The sequence below is a fragment of the Podarcis erhardii genome, assembly GCF_964252035.2.
Source record: "Podarcis erhardii genome assembly, chromosome: Z".
Classification (NCBI taxonomy): Eukaryota; Metazoa; Chordata; class Lepidosauria; order Squamata; family Lacertidae; genus Podarcis; species Podarcis erhardii.
Window position 1 is genome coordinate 13028784 of NC_138504.1, and position 25181 is coordinate 13053964.

The 25181-nt window shown below is 45.1% G+C and overlaps 1 long non-coding RNA gene across 1 annotated transcript in view; it reads right to left on the minus strand.

The window, feature by feature from the left end:
* LOC309334101 overlaps positions 1 to 25181 on the minus strand; it is a 552008-nt gene that overhangs the window by 209586 nt on the left and 317241 nt on the right. The window lies entirely within an intron of this gene.

Here is a 25181-nt window from a genome sequence, read left to right on the forward strand (position 1 = left end):
TTGGGGTGAGGTGATGTCACAGGTAAGCCAGTTACAAGTTGCTCAAGGCAACATCTCAAACCTGGCCCGAAAAGAAATTGGCAACCACTGCAGGTTTCTGAGCATGTGTGTTCTATGCTGACAAGGTCTCACTCCTGTCAATAACCATTCTGCAACATTCTTCACTATCTGCAGCTTCTGGATCAAGGACGAGGGAAGCCCCATATAGAACACGTTCCACTAATGCATTAACTACTATGGCTAAGATTTTCTGGGGCCAGGAAATGTCATGGCTGTTGTATCAGCTGCAGTTGGTAAAAGACACTTCTAGCTGGTGAGGCTACCTGGACCTCCAGTGGCAAAGGTGGATCGAGAAAAATCCACAAACTAGAAACCTATTCCTTCAGGGTGAGTGCAACACCATCCGAGATAGACAATTTACCAATTTATTGGACACAAGAACTACTCACCCACAGTGCCTCCATCTTGCCAGGATTTAAACTCATCTGTCTCACCACAGCATCCAAGCTCTGGCCCAGGAACTTCACAACCTCAGCTGAGACTTATTGGCATACTAATGGCACCTTGCCCCCAAACTCTTCACAGCTTAATATAGAAGAGGGATGGGGTAGGGGTTCAAGCACAGTGATTCAGGGTAGGGGGAGGTAGAGTGTGGGAGGTGGGGCAGGCCAGGTAAGGGGCACACAGTGTTGGTGTAATTTTGGAATACATGCAAAATTGCACCAACTGCTTGGTCTGTGCCTCAAGTTGCCCACCTTCCCACCTTCCCATTCCCTGGAGCAAGTCTGGGGGGGGGGGGATATCATGGTCAATGGTATCAAAAGCCAAAAAGAGCTCAGTAAGCAGAAGCAAGGCCACACTCCCACTGTCTCATTCTCTGTAAAGGTCATCCATCAGGGCCACCAAGGCCAACTCAGTCCCATGGCCAGTCCTGAATCTAGACTGGAATAGAGCTAAATTAATATGTATCATCCAAGAATGCTTGCAGCTGCTCCACTGCAACCTGCTCTGATCATGACAAGGGAATGCACTGTTGTGTCCCTTGGGTCACATACTACCACAATGATGTGCCCTGCCTGGTTTGTTGAACCAATGACCAGTTGAGAGAAATCCATGGTTACCATGGAAGCCCTGAAATCTCAAGCCAGCCCAGCGGCAGCCTCTGCAAGAATACTGAAGTCAACATTACCCCAGAGAGTATCTCAGCCAGCCCTATCAGGGATGCTGGTAGTCTCTCTGGTCTAACACCAGGTGTAGACATTCTAAGCCTGTTCCAACATAAAGAGGTTTTCTGGCCAAGAAGATAATGCTTTTATGAACAATAGCAGAACCCCCCCCCCCAGTCTAGACTGGTGATGTACCAAGGACCCAGATGGGTGCAGCTGGTTAAGCTAAGGCCTACTCAGCTCATTCTCCCAAGTCTTGCTAACGTAAGGCAAATCAGCCCATTCATCCACAATCAAAGCTGGCTTTCCACTGCAGCACTACCAAACCAGAAGGCTCAGCAGATATGCTACCAATACCTTCTAGAGCACTGTTAAAGAAAACAGTAACAAAATGCCAACTGTTGTTTGTTGTTGTTGTTTAGACGTTTAGTCGTGTCCGACTCTTCGTGACCCCATGGACCAGAGCACGCCAGGCACTCCTGTCTTCCACTCCCTCCCGCAGTTTGGTCAGACTCATGTTTGTGGCTTCGAGAACACTGTCCAACCAAAATGCCAACTAGGGATTGGCAAATCTGCCAACTTCATTTTCTCATGTGTCCTATCGTAAGTTCAGTTCACCCCATGTCTGCATTAGGTTGCATTCATATATATATATATATATATATATATATATATATATATATATATATACACACACACAATAACATATACTTAATACCATATGAGAACAAAGACATAAAGAAAAACAATGAAAATGAATGAAAATGAAGCATGCATACAGACAAAATATAAATTTGGGTCATATGATTCAGAAGCCCAGGAAATAATTAGCACCGTTTATAGTGTTGGGAATAGGTAGTAACATGTTTTATTTATAAATATTAGGGTATTGCCCTCAAGATCTTATGGTATTCTCATTTAAAGCTTTAAAGATACAGTGCTAAGAATTCCAGATAGCAGCATATTTCACAGGAGGCATTTGAACATTATTACCAACACTATTATATAAAATCTTCTTTTTTTGCCATGTAGTTGAAAATGAATCTTTTGTTTGTTTGTCCTCTATACCTTAATTCTTGAGTTAATTTTTCAGCAACAGCTGCTGGATCAGATTTGATTATGCCATAAATTATTTTTCTTTTCTTTTTTAAGAGCATACATAAAAAATTCTGTTATTTCTTCGGCAGATTTCTTCTAATATACATATTTCTGTATGGTATTCTGCCTAATTATACACTGCTTTGCAAGCAAGTCCCTTCCTCCAAAATAACACATTTCTGTATGTTCTTTACTGTAGCATATATGGTACTTGTTTCCCCAATATACAGATTTTTTGCTTGGATAACTGCATCCCCAAATTCTGCAGATTTAGTAGGATAGTAGTGTTTCAGTTAACACTTTGTTCTGGAAAGTGTGAATTAATTGATTTGCATTGAAATGAAATGTGAATTGAATGCATTTCTCCCCCATTTCCACCTGACAGTTTTACTTATAAGGGGAAGAAAATAGTGTTTAAGTAATGATAGGGAAACCAAGAGTTCGTGTTTTAATATTACATCTCTGTTTAGAGATCTGTGTACCGCACCTCTTAACCTTGAATTCCTCTTCTACAAAGTAGAGGAACACTTATTGCTACATTTGTTTATTATGAAACATCTGCACCTGGAAAACTTAGGCAGCTGCTAAGGGTGCATTGTTGCTGATGTCTGCTCGGACTTGACTGACCAACCCACTTGCTTCTCTCATCTCTATTCTTATCTACCAGCAGGCTGTTGTGAGCCTCCAGCCATTTATTTCCCTTCCTCCATGGTCCAATGTTCTACACGAGAGCACTGGGAGGTGTAGAAAATGGCATGTGCCTTGCAATCGCCCACTGCAGATAGTGCTGCTGCTGCTTCCCACCACTGTCAGTAAGCACTCCACAGCAGAGGCAGCTTTAGGGCAGCATTACTGGTTCAGCCATACTGGGTGCTAAGGCTAGGGGGCACCACATGGTGTTGCAACTATGATGTAGTGAATTGAGCAGAATGGAAGGCGAGAGGCGGGAGACACCAATTTTGGCCTGCACAGGGAGCTGCTGAAACCTGAAAGACCCAAGTCCTCCCTGTCCACAGAATCTTTTTTGATGTCAGGAGGCCTACCAGACATCAGGGTTCCATCAGACAGCACTTTGTGGGGAGGCGGAGGAGGGTTCAATCATGGAGCCATTCCTGAGCCTTATCACTCATGAGGGATTCAGTTGGAGCTGTGAAGTTAATTTTTGCTTATTATTCTGGGTCACAGAACTGAAAAGCAGCACCCACTGGCCTCCTCCATTAGCCAGAAGACCACGGAACATATGGGCTTAGTTTCTTTGTGCAATGGAATATCCATTTGGCCTGTTCCAGTTGGCTCCCTCGGGCAGGCCAAGAAACTTGCATTTCAATGCGCATTTGGCGCAGGTGGTAACTGAGTGCCAATATTAGTCCAAGAAGCTAAGACGAGTACAGCTATGCACTGTAACTTAACAACCGTATTTAGCTCATGCATAGTTTTAACATTTAAAAAGAACCCACTGTTTTTCTTTCAAATTAAAAAAAAAAACCCTTGCTCATTAGACTGCAGAAACATTCATTATAAATGCATGGTTAAGTCCTGACTTGCAGCTTTGCAAGTGCATCTCGTGTATTTTTGATACAAGTATATGTTGACAAACTGCATATATTATATAAATTAATCATACTCCTGCCAACTCATCATAAGGATGCTATTTCTTCTCATGAGAAGTGTGTCCTTAAAGTTAGTTTTTGAGAGTTACGCTTATTTATTTGTTGTTGGTTGCTGGTTTTTTAATTTTTTATTTTAATTTAAAAAATCAGATTATGGTAGAATTTAACACTCTTGACAGGTTGTAAAAAATACTTTTCAAAGTTTAGCGAGTATTTCCCCTGTGTGTGTTTTTCCAAACTAGGGAAAGCTTAACCCTTAGAAACTGTGGATGAAGTGTGTAAGGTAGGAATCAAGAAGGAATGAATTTCTACACAGAATTTTGTGACTTTGACCAGCTGAGTTTTGCTCACATCAAGTGCCTGGTTATGTTAGAGTGACTCATTGATTGAATGAATGATTGATTGATTGATTGATTGATTGTCCAAGTGATGGTGTGTAAAATTACAAGCAAGAAATACATATATAACATGTATAATGCATATGAAAGCCAAAGCCCATGAGGCATATTTCTGTAGCACAGTTTTCTATTCATACAAATATTTTATACAGGCATATGCATTGCTACCTGTATCCCTTCTTGTGTTGATTGCTTTGGGACAGGAGTCTTCAAATCCTGCAGACCAAGACTCACCTTTAACCCAGACATGTATTTGGGCACGTATTTCTCATTAATATTGCTATTATTTTTGCCATCTATGTATGGTGGTAGTACTTCTCTTGAGGCCCTCCTTAGATCAGGTCATGATGGGACTCAACTCACTAGCTGAAGACCAACATTTATATACTGATACTCATGGGAATGTTATCAGTATTATTATTGATTTATACCCTACCCTTCTATGAACAACTACAATCAAGGCAAGTGCAGATGCAGACTAGGAAAGATCCACAGTCATAAAATCTGGCCTCCAGGGAATGCATTGTCTACTGCTGCTGCTTCTGCAGAAGCAACAACAGTTGTAACACACTCCTTGGAGGCTGGATCTGCTGCCCCCACCCTCCCAATAATGCCTCTACAGTGGCCTCCTGGCAAATAGAAGGTGATGTTGGTCTGCTCCTACCCCTAGGGAGGAAATAGAGGTTGGTGCCATCTGGAGTCTCCTAGGCTATGCACCAACCTGGCATGATTCAGAGTGGAGCCCTTCCCTCCCACAATGACCTTTGATTCCCACTTCAACCAGTGGGTAAGGTTGATTTTACGCCCCCCAAACGTGTTCCTGATGTAGATCATCATTCACCCCCTTGTTGCCTTGCCAGGGGATATACCATTTTGTGGTTCACTTCAGATGCCAAAATGTCTTGGGCTGGCCCTAAATGTTTATAATGATTTTTGCCATGAGCCCTCTGCAAGCAGGGATGGGAGGAGAGTGCTGAGTTGAATGCTGGGGAGTGGGCAGGTACAGTGGTACCTCCAGTTGCAGATGGGATCCGTTCTGGAGCTCCCAAGGTTTCTGGAACCAGAGGGACAGCTTCTGAGCATGCGCGCATGGCGAAACCCAGAAAAATACTTCTGAGTTTGCCACATTCTCATCCTGATGGATATGCAACTGGAGGTGTGCATATCCAGAGATACCACTATACTACTAAGATCACTGAGACTGATGTTGGGGAGGGGCTGAGTAGTTCCCTAGGAAACATTCTCCCCCTCTGCCCATGCAAGATGTCCTGGCAGGAAAGTCACCTGAATCAGCTCCCACCCCATCTTTTACTAGCATGATCTTTCAGCCTGCATCAGATAAACAGCCTAAGCAGACCCCACGTCCACCTTCAGGCATGGATGGTACAGGTGCGAGCAGACCCAACCTACATGCTTGCTTTCCTAGCCCTGTCACTCATGAAATGCATGAATGACTGCCCCACTCTTCTAAATGAGGGGGAAAGGTGGCATATCAGGTATTTAGGACAACATATTTGCTTATGTCCAGCCATGTAACTTTAGAGCTCTAGTTTGACTCCTTAACTGTGTAACCTGTAACCCGATCTATGCTTAAGCCATGTAGTGATTTTTTTTGAGTAGTGCCTTTGGGAATAATTGAGCTGAGAGTCAAAGTTCTGTGTTTACCAGTAGAAAGCAGAACATATAGAATACACAGAACACTGTATATTTGAGATTGTACATAAATTTGAGAATTGGGATGGGGGAGGGGAATAACTTCCTTTGCCCTGAGATCAAAGGACAAGATTGGCATTTAAAAAGAGATCCATGCAGATCAGCTTCTTCATGAGAAGAAGGTACTCCAACAGTCAGTTAAAATCAAATTCAACTGCCCTTGTAGGGACACTAGTTAATTGAATGTTACTCAAAGGGGGATGGGTGAGCTGCAAAGAAGCCAATTTTGGGTGGCACCATCCTTTTATAGGGTGACGCAAGGTCTCTGCTGACCAGCCAGCATCAGCCACCACACATCTTACCTCCCATCCCCGGGCAATGGAAGTCTGATAAGATTTTTCTGCCTACTATATGTGGTAAGGCAAATATGTTCCTGTAAAAATTCTGTCAAAGCCATATGCTATAAAGGCAAAAATTAGTGATCTCTGGGTTTGTATCTACACATATGTTGTAATGAGATAAAACCAGAGTATTAGAGAGCTGGAATGGACAAGTGCCTGACTGCAGGTGAGGAGTAGCTAATTCTGTGATTAATTCTGTCGTCCAATTTTTTTCAGTTTCCTCCCTTGTGAAAGTGACTTCCCAGTCTCCTCAGGGTGCATTAGAATTGCCTTTGATTTGATCATGAAACATTTTTTTTTGCCCTCTGCAGCCTCCCTGGCTGCCTGTGCTTCCTGATCCCAAAAAAGGCCCATGTAGAGGTTTACTTCATGACATCTTACCTTAAGTTTTAATTGAAGCAGGGGCAAGTGAAGAGGCTGGCTACCAAGCAGCTGAGGATGGCATGTTTGCTGGTTTTGTTGTTAAGGGACATCATTCCTTTTACCTTTTTCAAAAATACATTTACTCACTGATTTCTTTAACAGCATAAATACTTCACTTCAAAAAACAAGAATGAAAACTGCATTTTTCCGTGTATAAGATGACCCCTATTTTTTTGAGCCCAACATTAAGAAATAAATATTTTAAACACCAAACAGAACTTTGATATTTTATTAAATATTCAAAACACTGGCATATTTAGTACCATATATTTAAAGATCAAACAGGGAGGCAAGCTGTGTAATGGCGGCTGCTCCTATCAGCTCAGTGTAACTCCACTATAGCTGCAGCTCCAGCTGCCCTGCCTGTGTGTTGCACTTTTGTCTCAGTATTTACGGTATGTACCGTACTTACACCATGAGCGCAGGCAGATGTGAACGCTGATCAAGGAGTTGCGATGGCCAGAGCGAGTGCGCTTGGGGAATGGGGGGGTCTGGGTAGCCAGGGGGCGGCTGAGGGAACTAAGTGGAAGGGAGGACAATGTCCGGAGTGGGGGCTGCTGGGTGGGTGGGGAGTACCTGACCAGGGTTTGTCATGAGGCCAATAGTGAGGGGAGGCTGGGGGGAAAGTATGTGAATGGCGCCAAGGGGGTGAAAAAACTCAATATGGATTCTAAATGGCCAAAATATTGTGAAATCTTAGAATATGAAGGTGAAAGGGTAAAGCTTCAGAGTTACGAAAAACTAAAGTCCAAAGTTCGAGATTGGCTGCATTACTATCAGATAAATGAGACATTTAAAGAGGACAGGAAAATAGGATTTCAGAAGGAGAGGTCAAAGTTAGAAACGGAACTGTTAGAACCCAATACTAAGAATCTGTCAAGAATGTATAATTTACTGCTTAAAAGGAATACACAGGAGGAAACGGTGAAATCAGCTATGATTAAATGGGCACAGGATATCGGTCATGACATTATGTTTGCTGATTGGGAACAGTTATGGACCACTGGTGTTAAGTTTACGGCATGTAATGCCTTAAAAGAAAATATAATGAAAATGATCTACAGGTGGTACATGACTCCAGTCAAGCTTGCAAAAATCTACCATTTGCCCAATAATAAATGTTGGAAATGTAATGAGAATGAAGGTACCTTTTATCACCTATGGTGGACCTGCCCGAGGGTGAAAGCATTCTGGGAAATGATCTATAATGAAATTAAGAAAGTCCTTAAATGGACATTTATTAAGAAACCAGAGGCTTTTCTCCTGGGCATGGTTGGCCAATTGGTGCCAAAGAAGGATAGGACTTTCTTTATGTATGCTACTACTGCAGCAAGAATTCTTCTGGCAAAGTATTGGAAGATGCAAGAACTACCTACTCTTGAAGAATGGCAGACAAAGGTGATTGACTTCATGGGACTGGCAGAGATGACCGGCAGAATTCGTGACCAGGGGAAAGAGGCAGTGGAAGAAGACTGGAAGAAATTTAAAATATATCTTAAAAACTGTTGTAAAATTGAGGAGGGTTAAGATGTCAAGGGGTAAGAAGCAGAGAACTACAGTTGTAATTAATAAATTTACGGGAATTTAATGAAGGGAACTAAATGGATAAATTGACTAAAGGGTTGCTAAAAAATTTTAAAATAAGGATGCAGCGAAAGGGAGGTAAGGGGAAGTCGATTGAAAGAAGTTACAAGAAAATAAGATTATGAATTTATTTATGTTTGATTTCTTTATGTTTGTTTGTATTTCGTGATGTGTTTATCTTTTAATTATGTGTTTTAAAAATTGAATAAAAATTATTATAAAAAAGAAGAAGAAGAAAGTATGTGAATGGCAGCATGCATTTATTTATATATTTAATTGCAACATTCCATGTCTAAGACGACTCCCAATTTTAAACTTAAAAAATTTGGGGGGAAATATCGTTTTATACACGGAAAAAGACGATAATTGTCAGGAGCACAAGAGGCAGCCTCCCCACAAGTAAGGTACCGATGGGCCTTGCAATCATATCTGTCTGAGTGTATTTAAAGCCTCTCTGTGAACAGGAACTCTTACTTACCACGAGGAGGAGGCTTTTAAGCACATGCAAATGATTGTGTTTACAAGGTCCCTTCAAACATTGTAGGAAGGTTGGATAGGAAGCAGGTGTGCCCACGGTGTGCAAGGAGCATAGCTGTCAAGTGTCCCTTATTTGAAGGGACAGTCCCTTATTCCAGCGCCATGTCCCGCTGCTGTCCCTTATTGATAGATGTCCCTTAAATGTCCCTTAAATGATGTCCCTTAAATTTCAAAGGAAGCAACTCCTCTCCCTCCCTCCCTGCCAGCCAGGGAGGAGGGAGGCTCCAACTGTGTTGCTTGGCTGTGTTGCTCACCCAATAAGAAGTCTAAGAATGACTGGGGGTGGAGCTTGCATGCCTTGTGTGTGGCTAGTTAATGCAAGCTGAGGGGGGTTTTGAATGCTAGACGCCATTTTGTTGCACGTGCTGCTGCAAACTTTGCAGTGCAAAGCCAGGCCGGGGAGCCATCTTAAGTTGAGGCTGCATAGGCCTTGTGGTGCATGTGATTCAGATTCTATTCAGTTGAACCTCTGGTTACAAAGTTGATTGGACATGTTCTCGAAGCTACCAGCATGAGTTTAACCAGACTGCAGGAGGACAGGAAGACGAGTGCCTGGAACAGGTGAGGCTGCAGGTCCCTTATTTTGGCTGCTGGTCCCTTATTTTCAAGGCTGCGGGTCCCTTATTTTCAAATCTGTAAGTTGACAGCTATGGCAAGGAGACGCCTACTCTTTCTCCCCAGTTTAAGCACTCACACGTTCTTCTGAATACTTGATTAAGATATTGTATGGTTCATATGTGCGAGTGTGTTTATTTTCATCAAGAGCTCACCAAATTGCTGTTTATCTGCTAACTACAGTGTTATCCATAGGGATTCCTTGGCATGATTGCTGCACACAACTCAGCACAGCTGAAATGAATTTAAGTGGTCCCTGGATATCACTGGATATTAGCATTCTGAAGCCAGGGTTCCTGTTGTCACATAATAAGAGGCGGAAAATGTCATAAAATCAATACTTTCTAATGACAGAAGCAAAATGTCAAAAATTATCCTATTTGCATCACACTTTTTAGACAGTAAGTTCAGAAAGCCTTGGAGGGATTAGGGAGGAATGTTATGTGTGCTTTGCTGCTCTCTTAAAAGTATTGCTTTTATTGTGTACAAACTGCTTGTGTGGTCCAGCTGTTTGGAATGGGCCCACACTACTTGTCATCTACAAAGTTAAATGCAGCCCACGTATGGATCACAGCAAGCCAGATATAGGAAGGAAATCTGGTTTAGGTCACATTTTCGCATGAAACAACCTATCTAGAACACCCCCAGAACAATTCATGAACAGAAACATGCCTATCTTTTGAAATTTGCACTTCTCTGAATTTTGCAATGCAGTTCGCCAAAAAAGAACCCTCGAAAAGAGAGAGAGTGTGTGTGTGCAGAATCAATATTATTAGAGAAAATGTATCTACAAATGCATAACTTTGGAGGGGGGTATATATGAAATGCAAGGATTCCCCCTCTCCTTCTGCTTCCGAAACAAAGCTCAGGGCAAATTAAAGAAAATGCAAATATCAAAAGGTCTCATTACTCTCCGAGAAGAAAAGCTTTGGTTCTTATTAAAAGCAACTCTCTTTCTTTTGACCCATAGAAAACTTCTGATAAATTCTTGTATGTTCTTAAAATTAGACCCCATGTAGCATTGGCGAAAGGACATCCAACAGTGCGGGAAATTGGCTTCAGGGATACTGCTAATTGTGAATGTACTTTCCCCCCATAGTGTGAACTACATCAATATTTTTACACCTCCTGGAGGCACCCTACCGTACTAGTTTGGAGTAGAAGAAAGTTTTGATTGACCGTTTTCTTTTTAACCTCTCTCAAAATAAATATAATACTGGAGCATGTAACATTGTCCAAAAATAGTTGCAATAACATTGTTAGCTGTTAATACAAGGCTGGTAATTCCCCCCCCCTCCATTATTGATATTTACGGACACATACATGATATTTTCATGTTAGAGAATAGAAGAAGCATCTCAGTGGTGCATGAATTGAGCACAAGGATGGGCTCTAATATATCCTTTGTCAGGGCTGGCTTGTGGGAAGGAATTTGAAGTGAATCGGGACGCAGAAGCCTTTGAGCAAGATACAATAAAGATCAAAGGCCAAAGCAAAGAACATACCAGAACACTGGGAAACAATGGGGAAATTTTCACCTGAAGATGTGAAGTTAAATCCATGAATGAGAAGATCTACCTCCAATAGTCCAGTGCATCAGTCCCAGACTTTCCCTGGGTGTTAGGATGGTAGGGAGCTTGGTCTTATATTCACTTGAATGTAAATATAACTTTCTGTGCAATTGGGGATCCCAATAATGGCAAAGTAAATGCCAGCATAAGCCCTCTGCAGAACTTGTGGGTCTTAAGTGGTGAGGACAGTGGGAACTGCATGGAACTTAAGCCTTCATTTGCACTCACCTACATGTATGATTGCAGGATGATCTCATTTTTCTTATACACATGATTTTGAACATGTGATGCTGAACTTATGACATATAAGTCATAACAGCTTGCAACAGCTTGCTAAAGCTGTGCAACATGGTCTGTTACAGGATTACCATGAAAGGATGCGATTGAAATCATGTGGAAAATCTGAATCATATTTATTCTCTCACTTTTTAATGAGATGGAATTGCTATTCGCTATGGTGCTACTTAGAATAAAATTGGTGGATTTTGTTTGTTTAAGATATACCCTGAATTTGGAATTTTTGACTTTTATTTTACTTGTTATTATAGGGATGCAGGGAGTCTTTTACATTGTTTTTATATAGTAAGTTTTGCACAATACTTATAAAGTTTTCTCTAATATTAATATTAATATTAATGATAATGATGAAGATAATAATAATAATAATAATTTATTTCTACCCTGCCCACTCTGGACAGCTTCCAATAAAAGATTAAAAATACATTAAAACATCAGTCATTAAAAACTTTCCTAGACAGGGGTGCCTTCAGATGTCTTCTAAATGTCAGATAATTGTTTATTTCTTTGACATCTAATGGGAGGGTGTTTCACAGGGCGGATGCCACTACCCTCTACCTGGTTCCCTGTAACTTTGCTTCTCACAGCGAGGGAAGCACCAGAAGGACCTCAATGTCCGGGTTGAACAATGGGGATGGAGACACTCCAGGTATACTGGGCTTAGGCCATTTAGGGCTTTAAAGGTCAGCACCAACACTTTGAATTATGCTCGGAAACGTACTGGGAACCAATGTAGGTCTTTCAAGACTGCTATTATGTGGTCTCAGGGGCCGCTCCCAGTCACCAGTCTAGCTGCCGAATTCTGGATTAGTTGTACTTTCCGGGTCACCTTCAAAGGTAGCCCTATGTAGAGCACATTGCAGTAGTCCAAGCGGGAGATAACTAGAGCATGCACCACTCTGGCAAGACAGTCCACGGGCAGGTAGGGTCTCAGTCTGCGTACCAGATGGAGCTGGTAGACAGCTGCCCTAGACACAGAATTGACCTGCGCCTCCATGGACAGGTGTGAGTCCAAAATGACTCCCAGGTCCTTCAGGGGCACAGTTGTCCCATTCAGGACCAGGGAGTCCCCCACACCCACCTGTCCCCCCCCAAGACAGTACTTCTGGCTTGTCATGATTCAACCTCAATCCGTTAGCCGCCATCCATCCTCCAACCGCCTCCAGGCACTCACACAGGACCTTCACTGCCTTCACTGATTCTGATTTGAAAGAGAGGTAGAGCTGGGTATCATCTGCATACTGATGAACACCCAGCCCACACCCCCTGATGATCTCTCCCAGCGGCTTCATGTAGATGTTAAAAAGCATGGGGGAGAGAATGGAACCCTGAGGCACTCCACAAGTGAGAACCCAGGGGTCTGAACACTCATCCCCCAACACCACTTTTTGGACATGGCCCAGGAGGAAGGAGCAGAACCACTGTATAACAGTGCCCCCAGCTCCCAGCTCCTTTAGACGGCCCAGAAGGATGTTACAGTCAATAGTATCAAAGGCTGCTAAGAGGAAACAGCTTTCACCTTTGTCCCTAGCCCGCCAGAGATCATTGACCAGCACGACCAAGGCAGTTTCAGTCCCATGATAAGGCCTGAATCCCGATTGGAAGGGATCCAAGTGGTTCGCATCCTCCAGGCATGCTTGGAGTTGTTCAGCAACCACCTGCTCAATCACCTTGCCCAAGAATGGAAGATTTGAGACTGGGTGATAGTTGGCCATATTGGCTGGGTCTAAAGATTTTTTTTAAGAAGCGTTTTTTTTTATCAGCGGATCTGGGAAGGCACCCCGCAGAGCCCATTGCCCAATCCTTCCTGGTCCGCTTTTATTAGCCATGATGGGCAAGGATCAAGGAGACAGGTGGTCAGTTTCACTCGTCCAAGCAGCCTGTCCACATCCTTGGAGGTAACAGATTGGAATTGATTAGACAGGACTCTAACACTCGGCCCTGCTTCCATGGTGGAGTCTACCTCTTTCCGAATCTGAGCGACTTTATCTGCAAAAAAACTGCAAAATCGTTGCAGGAGATCTTGGGGTCTTTACCAGGCCCCGATGGCAAAGGTGGTTCCATTAAATTGTGAACCACCTGAAAGAGACTCTTGCTGCTATTTTCTGCAGATGCAATACAGGCGGTGAAGAAAGTTCTCTTTGCCATCACTATTGATACTTGGTAGGCTCAACATTGAGCTCTTACCTGTGTCTGGTCAGATTCAAAATGAGTTTTCCGTTATAATTTATTATCTAAAATGATATACCTAATCAAGGGCAGTTGCTTTTCCAATAGCTTAGGCTTGTCAACAGGAGGGAAATCCTGAGTGCCAGGTATTGTAGGATGCCACAGCAACTCTAATAAGTCTAAGCCAGCATAACCAATGGTCAGGGACAATGTAGTCCCACTACATGGGCACTACATGGACCACCCCCACATTAGAGTCACTTTCCCCACCCAGAAATTTAACTTCTAGCAGGAGAGATGAACCCTGAAGACTGATAATGCCAGTGGATCACACTAACTGCATTTTATCTAGACATCCTGAAAAGGCAAAAGTAGGAACAAAATGGTATGTGTGCGTGTCCAGAGAGAGAATAGTAATGGAATAGATAATAGAGATCAATGGAGCCTATGAATGTGATTTCAGTACCTTTCACCCAGAGGCAGAGCTAGCTGCTCCAGCACCCGGAGAGGTGTACATGCTGTGCACCCAGGGGGCGGAGCGGGCGTCCCAGGTAGGTGCTGCCCACAGCGAGTGTCCCGGGGGACGGTGGTGCAGCAATGTCACTCCCCCTCAGGGATGACACCCAGGGCGAACCGCACATACCGCACCCCCTTCCTCCATCAGTGCTTTCACCCATGGTAGGGATTCAAGTCTTTACTGCAGCCGGCCCTCAAAGAAAAGTCCTTTAGGTAAAATGAACCTTTCAAGCTGCAGACCTATGTGTTAATCAGTGCCAAAACATTAGAAGAACTGATTAGTTTTGTTTAACACAAATCCTCTAGGGTTTGGGACGATTCGATTTTTGCAGACTTGATTTGTACACCCTTTGTTCCTTTGAAGCAATAAGGCAGAGATCTTTGAGACCCTTCATTGATCTCTCCTCTTTTCTTGTGATCGCGGTAAGAGTTTTACAAAGTGTGAGGTTCTTCACATTTTTTTGCATGAAACGATTAGCAGGGAGCTTGGTGCTAAAACTTTAATAAAGAGAATTTCAAGTTGCATTCTAGAGTAAAGTGACATGTCAGCTTCAAAAGATCAAGTCAAAATCGTTCTGTGAGCTTCTTCTGTTGAATAAATGATGTTCAGAAGAAATGAAAAAGAGGCTGAGTTGATACAAGATGATAGTTTGAAAACACACTAATTGGTGCTGAGCATATAGTATGTAAATTGTGTATACTTTAATTTTTAAACATCATTGAGATGGTTGAAGCACTTAGAAGATGTGGGTTGTAAATAAAATTTAAAGCAGTATCATACCACTTTAAACAGTCATGACTCCCTGCAAAGAATGCTGGGAACTGGAGTTTGTTAGTAGTGTTAAGAGTTGTTAGGAGACCTTGAATCCATTCACAGAGTTACAATTCTGAGGGGTTTAACATTCAACCCTCTTCTGAGGGAACTTGGGGACTTGTAACTCTATGAGGGGAACGGTGTCTCCTAACAATTCTCAGTTCCCCTATAGTTCCCAGGATGCTGGAGGGGGCTGGGGAATGATGACTATATAATGTTGCTTTAAATGAGTAGTGCAGATGGGGCCAAGGAGTCAAATCTCTCGCTGCTGCAGAGGGAGAGATGAGACAGTGTGGCCTTCTCCATCAGCTTGGCTAGAATCCTCTCCTCTCCAAGAACCTTTGTCATCAGTATCCATTCCACCTGGCTGCCAGAGAGACAGAGAGAGAGGCTGGATCTAGACACAGCAAAGAAGCATTTCAGGAAAATGTGTTGTAAACTTTGTATGAGAAATTGTGTTGGTAAAAATGGAACTCCACAGTGCCATCTGGTATCACAATGTTATAATGCATATACAATGCATATAAAACACTTTTTCTTTACCCATCTAGCTGAGTCCAGAGAGAGAGAGAGAGAGAGAGAGAGAGAAGGAAATTAGACAGTGAACACCCCCCCCCATTGAATGGACCAATATCTCATTTGACCACATGCAGGTCCAACTATGTTATCCCAACATAGAGAATGATGCCCAAACCTTGCTATGCACACCACAGATTCAAATATTGCAGCAGTTGGAATATGCCTATTTCCTCACTGCATTACTTGTTTGTGCTCTGATGGTTGGTGGGAGCCCTTTTCAGGCAGAGACCATGTTGAAACATAGAGGACAAATCAAAGAGCAGGAGACATCAGACAAATCAGTTTTTCCTTTGTCTCTCTTTTGGTGGTTGTCTGCAGGCATTCCAGAAATGAACAATGTGGGGTAGGGGGGGGAGAGATCAGACAAATTACAGATTATAAATGTTCCCATTGGAATAAGTGGAAATTTTGGACTCGTTATGCAAATGCTTGTCTAATGAACAATTTCCAGGGGATGCATTGTGTATGGTAAGAAGGGAAAGCATTTCTCAGAATCACCTTTTGCAGTGGTCATTCCGCCTGTTTATTATGTAGCATCATCTGGGAGGAAAATGATGGAACTGGTACCCATATTTTCTGGTTTTCCTCCCCCCCCCCCTTTGTATTATTTCCAATATATTAAAGGCTATTATTTTAAACTGTGACTGCATGGAGTACCTGGACAGGAAGGTTTATATAAATGCGGGAAGTAAGCAGAATTTGATTAAATAGAATACATAATGCTGAGCCCTAACACACACATGTAAGTTCCCTGTGTAGCAGCCATGGTGCAATTACCATTTATGCCTCAACCAATGCTGTACCAATTGTGGAACTCGGATGCCTAATTATGATCTGCTGGCATTTCCCTGCAAGATTTTGTCCCCGTTATGAGAACTCAAGTTAGGAGAGAAAAGGAGAATCTGCCCATGGGAGCCTGAAGGTGGCAGGTGGTAGCTTTTCGTACAAAGGAAGAAGACTGATCATACTCATTGATTTTGTGAGTTACACACTCTGATATTTAATAGCAGAAGAGATGCCCCATGAGCAAGCCTGAAGGGCTGTGCACATTTCTTCCTCCATGCCTTTCTCGTGTGCATGCTGAGGCTAGAAATGCTGCCAAAAAGCCAATATCCAATTTGTCAAGAGTGTCCTTAGTCTCAAAAGAGACTCTGTAAAACAATAGCTCTCTAGTCAGCCATCTCTTGAGCATCATTAGCGCTATTTCTAAATCTGTTTCCTTCGACTGCTAAATGTTGTTGGGCAATGTCAAGTGGAAAGTTAACAGTTGGTAGAGTTTTGCTTAGCTAATAGCTAGTGATGTGTCTTTAATGGTATTTGATGGTCTTAGGCCCAGAAAACTGGCTCAGGGTGGGGGCTCAGGAGAAACTGTATGAGCAGTACTGAGTTTTGCAGCTGGTCACAAAGTACTAGGGCTGTGTGCATGAATGCCCCCCCCCCACCTCTGGAGTCTATTAAAAAAAAAAAGTACAGTCATACATCGGGTAGAATTTGCTTCAGGCTGAGCACTTTCGGGTTGCGCTCCGTGGCGCATGAGCACAAGTGCTAAATCGTGCTTTATGCATATGCACAAGTGCCAAATCGCACCACGCACCTGCGCAGATACAGCGCTTCAGGTTGCAGGCTTTTCATGTTGTGAACGGGCCTCTGGAACAGATCCCGTTCGCAACCAGAGGTACCCCTGTACAAAGGAAATTATTTCTATTATGCCAGCCTTTTTGCACATCTACTTTTTGTGCTATCTGCTCCAAATAGTAGCTAGTAATGCAAGAAGTTATTGCTCTTCCTCTTCAAGATTTATTTATATCAGGTGATATTTCCAACAAAGTGTGTAGACCTTTCGGTCTCTGACCATAGATGGCAGTTGAACACATCTCAATGCAACCCTTGCACCTCCCCAGAAAAATTATGGAACAGCAATAACTAGTAAGGACTTCAAGAGCAAAAAAAAAATTTAAAAATTTAAAATGCTTTGCTTGTCCCACATGCTTTTTTTCCCTGGGGGAGGGAGACTGTGGATCTGGGATCTTGTGCTGGATATAAATATAGCAAAGAAGGCTCATAGAACAGTTTACTTGTTATAGCGTAGTGAAGACGGATTTCTTTACATATCCAAAGGTCCTTTGTCCCCTCCCCTCCTGCAGACATTCACAGTGTCAACTTTTTAAACTTTAGTGTACAGATTCAAAGGAAGAAATGCAGTATTGCTGTGAATCTGAAGTCAGATCCCAACCTCTGAAAAGGAAGAAGGCATTATGTAGTAGAGGTGTTTCGCCTAAAAAGAATAGTGTTTCCTTCCTCTGTGCTCTGAATCATGCAGGGAGTGTCTGTTCCATGCACTATTTATTTCTGAGCATTGTAACCGTCTGTTTAAAATCGGATGCTAAATCTTGCATGAGTATTGATCATAACTGAATATCATCCATTATGAATACAGCATTTTGTTCTGAAGAATGGCTTATTAAAATGATAGAGGTTGAGCAGTGAAGTTGGGAGGGAAGAAGCAGTGGCTATTTAATTAGCTGCTGTAATTTTTCACGGTCATTGTAAAGAGGGGTGAAATGGCCACATTTTCTTCTCAGCTCTGTAATATCTCTTTATGTATTGGAACATTATATCAGATTCTCTGTTTACCAGGCCTGCACTGAGGATAAAAGAATCACCCCCCCACCCCAATTTTAAAAAGTCATTATTTTGCATTTTATAGCAGCAGCTTGAGAAAGCAAAGTTGTTCCTCCTGGAAGAGAAAGTTGCTCAATTATTGATAGTTGCCATCTAATTTGTTTAGTTTTATAAACCGTAGCAGCCAACATCCTTGTTAGCTAATGCCACTTTAAACAGACCCGAGCCTTGTGATGTACACTATGTTAGCTTTCCTGAAATATAAATAACAAATATATCTTTAACAGAATAGCTTGCAGAACCAGCTGCCACTGCTTCAGACACCATCATGCATCCCAGATAAAGGAGGCTTTGGCAGCAATGGCAGAATGGGGTGGGTGGAGTAGCACCTTCCCATTTCCTGTTGGGAAATGTGACCAAAGGTGGAGATGGTCAGTTCCAAATTCACTCTTAAAATGTGGGATTAAACACAACTATGCCATTGTCAAAGGCAAACACAGAAATACCATTACTAAAAGTTTAAGGTTGACAATTGCCCCCTTGATATGTTTTGAGCTACAGACCAGAAGACTGTTGTGTATGTTAAGTTGTGGGTTGACATAGCCGACGACACAGCGATTTCTCCACCTAGCTCTTTATTTCGTAAGCTGGAATAGAACTGACTGCAAACAGCTCAGCCGGCCTGCTTTTATAGGCAGCCGGCTGTCAACATTGTAACAACAACAGCCCAGAGTTCCCGCCTAAAATAACTGACGCGGACCTGAGTGAAAACTATATACAGTATCCCCCTGCTGGCCCAGGGTGAAACTTCACTACATAACACCCCTCCCCACCGAGATAAGGCGTTAGTTACAATCGTAATGGTTTCCTTATATACAGCACTACGCGTAATGGTTCAATTAGGCACAAAAGCATATTGGTTACATTTCCCATACTTAGACCAACAGTGATACATGTCCAACAACATAGTCCTTTAAATAAGTTGGGTGCTTGGGAACTCTGCCAGACCGCCGGGGACTGGTAGCCAAGTCCGGAGGGCCACACAGTTCTTGCTGAGGCTGTGGTGCGACCCTAGGTGGCGTTGGAACCAAATCCCCTGGATCCGCTGCTGTGGGTGGAGCCTCCGCAAGTGGAGTGGTCTGAGTCTGTGGTAAGTCTGGCAGACCCTCTGAAGCGGCTTGGTTCGGCTCCACGCTGGCAGTTTGCGAGGGAGGTGTAGGTGGGGCCTCGCCGTCTGTACGTGTCTCTTCTGGAGCCGCAAGCGCAGTTGGGGGCACCTCGGTAGTGTCCAAGTCCCCAACCCTGCGCCTAAGCTGGTCTATGTGCCGTCGCCACAAGCGTCCGTCTTCGAGTGCCACCTGGTACGAGCGAGGTCCAGTGACTCCCACTACTGTGGCTGGCACCCAAGGAATGTCCCCCACATAGTTCCGGGCAAAGACCTGGTTTCCTGGGACAAATGACCGTGGCGCGTTGGCACAGCCTGGGGGTTCAGCCACGGCAAAGTCCGGGTGTAGCCGGTCGAGCGGTGACCTGAGGCGGCGGCCCATAAGCAGTTCAGCAGGACTCCTCCCAGTGGCCGCATGAGGGGTGATGTGTTGCATGAACAAGTATTCGGCGACCCGCTCATGCCAGTCTCCCCGGTCCAGGCGCGCCAGTGCCTCTTTTGTCGAGCGCACCATTCTTTCTGCTTGCCCGTTGCTGGATGGATGAAAGGGTGCCGTTAGGGCATGGCGGATGCCCAGTCCCAAAAGATACCGCTCAAACGTGCCTGACGTGAACTGTGGTCCGTTGTCAGAGACAAGGACATCAGGACACCCATGCGTTGCAAACAGGCCTCGCAGCACCCGGATGACAGCTTCGGTAGTGGTGGAGGGCATCAGGGCGACCTCCAGCCATTTGGAATAGGCATCCACCACTACCATAAAGGTCCGGCCGTGAAAGGGGCCAGCCAGATCAATGTGCACCCTCGACCAGGGTGTCTTTGGCGTCTCCCAGGTGTGTCCCTTAGCTGCCGGTGGTGCAGGCCTCGACTCTTGGCACGCTTGACAGGCGGACACCCAGGCAGTGATGGCATCGTCCATATTAGGCCACCAGACGTAACACCGAGCCAACGCCTTCATTTTGACAATTCCCGGGTGGCCAACGTGCAGAGCCTCCAGGACGCGCTGACGGAGTCCCTGGGGAATCACGACGCGGTCTCCCCACAGCAGACAGCCGCAATGAGCTGAGAGTTCATGTTGTCTGGTTGCGAAGGGCTGGAACTCTGATGCAAAAGGCCCTTGTGGCCACCCCCTCCACACCCAGTTGAGCACCCGGCTGATGGTGCGATCCTGGGCAGACGCGGAGGCCACAGTGGCAGCTGATACAGGCGCTGCCGGAAGATCCTCAATCAGAAGGAGCGATGAAGCTGGAGCCGGGTCTTCCACAAATGCTGGAAGAGGGCAACGGCTGAGGGCGTCGGCATGGCCCATCGATTTCCCCGGGCGATGGATGAGCCGGTAGTGGTAGGCAGCCAGGAAAACAGTCCATCGCAGCATGCGTGGCGAGAGGACCGGTGGAGTTGGACGATCACCGGCGAGGAGGCCCAGGAGTGGCTTGTGGTCAGTGATGAGGTCAAAAGTCCTGCCATAGAGGTATTCATGGAACCTCTTCACTCCAGCCACAAGTGCCAATGCCTCCTTGTCGAGCTGGCTGTAATTCCGTTCCGTCAGAGATGGTGTCCTGGAAAAGTAGGCAAGTGGTGCTTCTCTTCCATCTGGAAAACGGTGACTAAGGACAGCACCGATGCCAAAAGGTGAGGCGTCGCAGGCAAGGACCAGCGGCCTGGATTCACTGTACTGTACCAGCACACTGTCTGATGAAAGGAGAGCCTTAACCGCGTTGAAGGCCGCCGTCTCCCGATGACCCCAGGCCCAAGGCGTCTTTGTACTAAGGAGTCGGTGAAGAGGCTCAGCCACTGTGGCTTTGTGGGGCAGGAACATGTTATAAAAGTTCAGCAGCCCCAGGAATGCCTGCAACTCCGTCTTGTTCTTTGGGGTGGGGGCCTGCTGGATAGCGCGGATCTTGGATGTGGTCGGGTGAAGGCCGGAGGCATCGATAAGATAGCCCAGGAACTCTACCTGTGGAACGGCGATCTGGCACTTCTCCCTCTTTACCTTGAGCCCGGCCTCTTGGAACCTGGTCAGCACGGCACGGAGGCGCTCGAACAGCTGCTGGTGTGAGTCTGCAGACACCAAGACGTCATCAAAATATGGTACCACGCCCGGAAGCCCTTGCAGGAGACGCTCCATAAGGCTTTGGAAGATGCCAGGAGCCACACTCACCCCAAACTGCAACCGGCGGCAACGGAATGCCCCCCGGTGGGTGACGATCGTCTGGGCTTCAGCAGTGGCATCATCGACGGGCAGTTGTTGATAGGCTTGGGCAAGGTCCAGCTTAGCGAAGACCTTACCCTCACCCAGGGAATGCAGCAGGTGTTGGACAACAGGAACCGGATAAGCGTGCTGCTGAAGTGCCTTGTTGATCGTGCACTTGTAGTCAGCGCAGATTCTCACCGACCCATCTGGCTTGACAGGCGTGACGATGGGGGTTTCCCACTTGGCGTGGTCAACCGGCTCCAAAACTCCTTGGGCGATCAGTTTGTCCAGTTGTTCGTCCACCTTAGCCTTGAGAGCAAAGGGAACCCGGCGTGGCTTTAGCTTGATGGGGGCGACTTGTGGATCAAGGCTAAAGGAGATGGGCGTACCTGTATATTGCCCCAAGGTGCCGTCAAAAACCTCGGCAAAGTCTTTGACCAGACCCTCAGTCTCTGCGTTAGAGATGCAGTTGATGCCGGTGACTTCCAGGCCGAGGGCATCAAACCAGTCTAGCCCTAGGAGGCTTGGCCGCTGACCTTCGACCACCACCAACCGGAGCAGGCCCGAAAAATCCTTGAAGGCAATCCGGAACCGGCCAACGCCTACCACGGGAATGTCGTTTCCCTGGTAGTCTCTCAGGTGTACGCGGTGAGAGTCGAGTTGCCTTTTGGACACTCTGGGTACCAGTCTTTTGATGGTGCTCCACGACACGATGGACAGGGCAGACCCGGTGTCGATCTCCATGTCACATGGAGCTCCTTCAATGAGCACCGTGACGTTCAGCTTGCGTCGCGTAGGCGAGTCGGTTTGGCCAATCGTGGTTCCAGACGGGCAGCGGCAGTTGGTGAGAGCGAAACAACTTTCCTTGGCAGACTGGAGGGAAGGCTTGGACTTGCGAGTCGATGAAGGGGGGGTGTCAGACGGAGCCGATCGGCAGACCTTAGCGATGTGGCCCCTTCTGGAACACTTCCTACAGATGGCGTCTCTGAATCGACACTTGGCACGGGAATGGTTGCCTCCGCAGCCGGCACATTCCGGTTGGCCCTTGGACTTCTGTTGGAACTTCCTGTGCTCCCGCTTTGTCTGGTGCACGTCATCGCCTTCACTGGAGGATGCCTCATCACTGCTGGCCTCTTCATGATGCACCGGAACTGGCTCCCTAGCAAGACACGGGCTGCTGCACTTGCGGATCTCCTGGGCGGAGCGTTCAGCAGCTTCTGAGGCCACAGCCTCCTCAATGGCTTTCTGCAGCGTGAGGTCTGGCTTGGCGAGGAGACGCCGTTGCAGATGGATGTCCCGGACCCCGCAGACGATTCGATCCATCAGGGCATCGTCTAAGTCTCGGAACTCACAGTGCATTGCAGCCTGTCGCAGGGCGGTGGTGTAGTTGTTGATTGACTCCCCCTCTGCCTGGTTCCGGTGGTAGAACGCATGGCGGGCAGCAATCTTGGACGGCTTTGGTGCGTAGTGGTTGCGGAGCTTCTCTTGGATCGTGTCCCATGGTGTTGCCTGGACTGCTTCGGGCGCAACCAATGCTCGGGCCGTCTCAAACACCTCAGGCCCACAGAGGCTGAGGAATAGGCCCCGCTTCCGATCCTTTGATACTGCTGTCAGCTCGTTGGCTTGGAGGTAGCAGTCGAACCGAGCGAGGTAGGAATCCCATGATTCAGAGGCTGGCGCAAACGGCGGTAGAGGCACAAGTGAAGCCATGATTCCGATGCCGGCGTGAAGGGCGATGGATGGAACACAGTGCTCTAGCCAGAACAGTCAGCTCTGAATTGGTTCTGTCCAGTGATTTCGCTCAGTGATTTCGCTCTGTGATTCAGCTCAGTGATTCAGCTCAGTTCAGAGGCTGGCCGCATCTGGCTGTGCTCTGATGTCCATCAATCCCATCCTCGTCGCCAGTGTTAAGTTGTGGGTTGACATAGCTGACGACACAGCGATTTCTCCAACTAGCTCTTTATTTCGTAAGCTGGAATAGAACTGACTGCAAACAGCTCAGCCGGCCTGCTTTTATAGGCAGCCGGCTGTCAACATTGTAACAACAACAGCCCAGAGTTCCCGCCTAAAATAACTGACGCGGACCTGAGTGAAAACTATATACAGTATCCCCCTGCTGGCCCAGGGTGAAACTTCACTACATAACAGTGTACACCAAAGCCTTTCTTCCATCTCTTCCAAGCCCTCATGTGTCTTGATAGCCCTTTGGTGCATGAGGAACCATCCAACTCATTATAACTAATATTACTTTTCCTGACTTCCTTTCATAGGATGGACTATTATGGAGTAATTAATTTTTTAAGATGAGAGATCTTACATGTTAAACACCGAGACCTGCAATCACTCTTTTGTTAGTATTTTATTTCCATTCCTTCTCAGGCTGAGATGCCATTTTAAATTAAGTGTGGACTGGAGAGAACATTTGATGCCCCTTAATCACACATAACTCATTTTCAAAGTTCCACAACCCTAGACTAGCAGATAGGTCAACAAAACATAAACATTGTAAAATTATTTTATTAGCCCACGAGCATATTCATATTTCTTATGAAAGGGTGCTACATATGGAAATAGTATCACTTTATCCCTCTTCCTTATACCACTGATATTGATAATTAGGTAAATTAATTACTTCATCAGCAAATCAGAGGTCCAACAATCTTCCCACTAATTTGGCGGCATTGAGCACAATAACTAATTAACACAAAGGTGACAAAGTGACCGCTTACCTTTTAAAGCTGTAATTACCCCTGCTATTGCAAAATAGGCCTCCGTTATGCAGATGGCTAATTAGTAAACGTTCCAAAATGTTGCATCTAATTTTAGTAGCCAAACATCCATCTAAGTAAAAAACAACAACAACAACAAAAAACCTTTATGTAACAAAGTTTGATTACACTTCTAACAATGTTGAAGGTCTACAAAAGTAATTTTACTGTGAAGGAATAACAACATACCAACATACAAGAAAACCAGGGTAGCGTGTATGGATATGAATTTTATATTTTCAAGATCATCTCATGAGATTTCAGGGTTTTAGATGGTACCTACATTGGTAATAATAATAATAATTTATTTATTTATTTATTTATTTATTTATTTATTTCCCGCCCTTCCAACAGAATATTAAAATACAATAGTCTATTAAACATTAAAAGCTTCCCTAAACAGGGCTGCCTTCAGATGTCTTCTAAAAGTCTGGTAGTTGTTTTTCTCTTTGTCATCTAGTGGGAGGGCGTTCCACAGGGCGGGTGCCACTACTGAGAAGGCCCTCTGCCTGGTTCCCCTGTAACTTGGCTTCTCGCAGCGAGGGAACCTCCAGAAGACCCTCGGTGCTGGACCTCAGTGTCTGGGCAGAACAATGGGGGTGGAGACCCTCCTTCTGGTATACTGGACCAAGGCCATTTAGGGCTAAGCTTTACATAAAATTCTCTCTCTGCATATCTTTGTTCATCCGTCATCTTCATTTCCCTTCTCCTTTCTTTGAACAAAAACCAGTACTCTGCTGTGTTTATTCCTCTATCAATGCTATTTCACAAGGTGGCATCAGCATCAGCTGTGCAGACAAGGCCCTGTTGGTGAAATCAGCCAATATTCTAGAGCAGCTCACTCCAATGTGGCGCCATCCACATACTGTTGGATTACAACTTCCATCAACAATAGACAACATGGTCAATGATCAGGGGTTATGGGAGGAATAGTTCACCAATATATGGACTGCTGTTCTGGACACAGAGAATCAAGGCATGTTTGTTGAGACCAGAAGATGAGT